Here is a 4361-nt window from a genome sequence, read left to right on the forward strand (position 1 = left end):
GCTCCCGCCCAACCTCCCCCCGCCCCCCTCATACATGTACACTCTCTCTCTCTCAAATAAATAAATAAATAAATAAATAAATAAATAAATAAATAAAATCAATCTTTAATTTAAAAAATGCCTAGGAAGAAATAATTGAAGTCTAAATAATGCAGGGCTTTGCCATGGTTTATGTTTGAAGCCCTGAGATACTAGGAACTAGATGCAATAGTGTTACAGAATTCAAATATAGTTATTAATTGAATTGGAAAAATGACTACTTAGAGAAAATGTCATTGCTAAAAAAAAAAAAATAACATCCAATCCAGTGTTTCTCTCTTACCAAGCAGATATATTGAGAGTGTGGCTGACCCTTGAATAACATGGGTTTGACTGTGCAGGCCCACCATGCATGAGGATTTTCCCCAGGAAATACATTTACTCTATCTTATGATTTCTGTAAGAACATTTTCTTCTCTCTTTTTCTCGGGACGGTAGAGGCCGTGTAGTGTCACCATTACTCTGAGGAGAGAACAGTCGGTAGCGGAGTGCAAAAATGCAGAGCAATAAAACCTTTAACTTGGAGAAGCAAAACCATACTCCAAGGAAGCATCATCAGCATCACCACCAGCAGCACCACCAGCAGCACCAGCAGCAGCCACCACCACCACCAATACCTGCAAATGGGCAACAAGCCAGCAGCCAAAATGAAGGTTTGACTATTGACCTGAAGAATTTTAGGAAACCAGGAGAGAAGACCTTCACCCAACATAGGTGGCTCTTTGTGGGTAATTTTCCTCCTGTTATCACTGAAGAGATGAGGAAACTATTTGAGAAATATGAGAAAGCAGGTGAAGTCTTCATTCATAAGGATAAGGGCTTTGGCTTTATCTGCTTGGAAACACGAACCTTAGCAGAGATTGCCAAAGTAGAATTGGACAACATGCCACTTCGTGGAAAGCAGCTGCATGTGCACTTTGCCTGCCATAGTGCATCCCTTACAGTCCGAAACCTTCCTCAGTATGTTTCCAATGAACTGCTGGAGGAAGCCTTTTCTGCGTTTGGCCAGGTGGAGAGGGCTGTAGACATCGTGGATGATCGAGGAAGGCCCTCAGGAAAAGGCATTGTTGAATTCTCAGGGAAGCCAGCTGCTCGGAAAGCTCTGGACAGGTGCAGTGAAGGCTCCTTCCTGCTAACCACATTTCCTCGGCCTGTGACTGTGGAGCCCATGGACCAGTTGGATGATGAAGAGGGACTTCCAGAGAAACTGGTTATAAAGAATCAGCAATTTCACAAGAAGCGAGAGCAGCCACCCAGATTTGCACAGCCTGGCTCCTTGGAGTATGAGGAGTATGAGGATGCCATGCACTGGAAGGCACTGATTGAGATGGACAAGCAGCAGCAGGACCAAGTGAACGGCAACATCAAGGAAGCTTGTGAGAAGCTGGAGATGGAGATGGAGGCTGCTCGCCACGAGCACCAGGTCATGCTAATGAGACAGGATTTGATGAGGTGTCAAGAAGAACTTAGGAGGATGGAAGAGCTGCACAACCAAGAAGTGCAAAAATGAAAGCAACTGGAACTCAGGCAAGAGGAGGAGCGCAGGTGTCGAGAGGAAGAGATGCGGCGGCAACAAGAAGAAATGATGCGCGACAGCAGGAAGGATTCAAGAGAACATTCCCTGATGTGAGAGAACAGGAGATACGAATGGGCCAGATGGCTATGGGAGGTGCTGTGGGCATAAACAATAGAGGTGCCATGCCCCCTACTCCAGTGCCAGCTGGTACCCCAGCTCCTCCAGGACCTGCCACTATGATGCCAGATGGAACCTTGGGATTGACCCCACCAACAACTGAATGCTTTGGCCAGGCTGCTACAATGGAAGGAATTGGGGCAATTGGTGGAACCCATCCTGCATTCAACCGTTCAGCTCCTGGAGCTGAATTTACTCCAAACAAACGTTGCCAATACTAATAAAAATTTCAATGTCTAGTTTCTCAAAAACCCTTAAAAGCAGGACCCTTTTTGGACTAGTCAGAATTCTTCCCTGGAAAAGTGTTGGGATTCCTCCCAATAGTTAGGTCTTCCTTGCCTGTACTACTCTGAGGGAGGTTACTAGAGGCTGAAGGCAAGGGAGGGGTGATATTTAACAAATCAGTTCTGTGTGGTATATCGTTTAACTAATTGATTCTGTGTGGTGCATTCCTGAAGTCTCATGTGATTGTTGAGGGTCTTGGGGGGGGGGGTGTGGAACCATGGCAAAATGGATCCAGTTAGAGCCCCCATTAATTTTGATCATTCCATTCTTGTCCATCCTGTTCTTTTTGCTTTCTCATTCTTATATCCTCCAACCCCATAGACACTGCCACATACACCACAAAAACAAACATCCCTCAATGACCTTAGCCCCATTCCATTCACTCACAGGTAGGAATTCAGGCAAATGTCCACAGAGGTCGCAGACAACATACATATGATTCTGTTGTATCCCATATATTACCCCTTTGTGTCCTAAGGAAGACCTTTCTCTTAGAGATTTTCATTTTAGTGTATCTTTTAAAAATCTTGTGTTGGGTAGCCTTAGTGGCTCAATGGTTTGGCGCCGCCTTCACCCCAGGGCCTGATCCTGGAGACCCAGGATCGAGTCTCACGTTGGGCTCCCTGCATGGAGCCTGCTTCTCCCTCTGCCTGTCTCTCTCTCTCTCTCTCTCTCATGAATAAATAAGTAAAATATATTTTTTTAATTTTTTATTTTATTTTATTTATTTATGATAGGCACACAGTGAGAGAGAGAGAGAAGCAGAGACATAGGCAGAGGGAGAAGCAGGCTCCATGCACCGGGAGCCCGACGTGGGATTCGATCCTGGGTCTCCAGGATCGTGCCCTGGGCCAAAGGCAGGCGCTAAACCGCTGCGCCACCCAGGGATCCCCTAAGTAAAATATTTTTAAAAAGAAAAAAAAACCATAAAAAAATCTTGTGTTAAGTTGCCTCTATCTTTTTCTCTTTTTCTGGGTAAGGACAACCCAGGAATGGCCCTTTTATGTCTATGATGCTGTTCACAGCTTTTGATAGGCCTAGTACAATCTTGGGAACAGGGTTGCTGTATGCTGAAGGTCAGACAGTAGCTCTTAGCCTTGCCTATCTTAGGTAGTTATGCTGTGCATTTTTTTTAATTGGTGTACCATGTTTGATTTGTCCCGGATACCTTTGGAGTTTTTCTGAGAAATGGAGCAGTAATGCAGCATCAACTTATTAAAATACGTTTTAAGCCTTAAAAAAAAAAAAAAGAACATTTTCTTCTCTGTAGCTTACTTTATTGTAAGAATATGGTATATGATACATATAACCTACAAAATATGTGTTAATTGACACTTTATGTTATTGGTAAGGTTAATAGTAGACTGTTAGCATTTAACAATAGGCTATTAATAGTTAAATTTTGGGGGAGTCAGAAATTATTTATGGATTTTAACTGTGCAGAGCAGTCAGCACCCCACATTATTCAAGGGTCATCTGTATATCTCAACTGACCCAGTATCTCCAGATTACAGAGAAATTCAGGGAGGAGTTATAGGTAATCACCAATTCATTATTAAGGCAAAGCCTAAGCAATGGTCCTGCTCTAACATGGTCCTGCTGCCTCTGCCTGGGCAGCTCTAACTGCACAGAGGAGGAGGTGGAGAGAGGGAAGCAAGCCAGCTTGCTCTATTTGGGCAGCAGCCCTTCTTTAGAGATGTCTGAAGAAACAACCAACTTAGTGAAGCACCATCTCTAAATCGTAAGAGGGGAAAAAAAAAAAAAAAGCAAACTGAGTAAATGAACAGTGTTAGATTAGCTAAGGTATGATGTTCTCCAAGAGTCCACCTCTGCAGAAAAATGCAAAAGAAAACTCAAAAAGTAATGCAGAAACAGTTGTGAAATCAGTCATCCTCCAATAGAAATGTTCATCTCTTAAAAATTATGATAGGATGGGGCGCCTAGTTGGCTCAGTTAGTTAAGTGTCTGACTCTTGATTTCATCTCCAGTCTTGATCTCAGAGTTGTGAGTTTGAGCCATGTTGGGTGTGGAACCTACTTTAAAAAAAATGCCAATGAGAAAAAAAATGCAGCTGAGAAATCTCTTATAGGGGACACAGGAGCACTTTCTCTCTGAACAGGATGTGTGGCCAATATTTGAATTTAATATTTTTATGGGCTGTGTTAGTGGACTGGGAGCAGACTTGGGCTTGATGTAGGATGTCTTTTATAGGGAAAATGCACTAATATAATATACCTTGTGTTAATAAAGACAATAATGAAAAAGTAAATAAAACTTACAGTCCTACAAGCAAATCTGAAACATGGAGAAATGTAATCGGCAATTCTGGACTAATCACATCTCA

At 43.0% G+C, this 4361-nt stretch overlaps 1 pseudogene; it reads left to right on the plus strand.

Moving 5' to 3' along the window:
- Positions 1-322: 322 nt before the first annotated feature.
- On the plus strand, positions 323-2662 carry LOC144324648 (non-POU domain-containing octamer-binding protein pseudogene; annotated as a pseudogene).
- The last annotated feature ends 1699 nt before the right edge of the window (positions 2663-4361 follow it).

Source organism: Canis aureus, chromosome 12 (assembly GCF_053574225.1).
Source record: "Canis aureus isolate CA01 chromosome 12, VMU_Caureus_v.1.0, whole genome shotgun sequence".
Classification (NCBI taxonomy): Eukaryota; Metazoa; Chordata; class Mammalia; order Carnivora; family Canidae; genus Canis; species Canis aureus.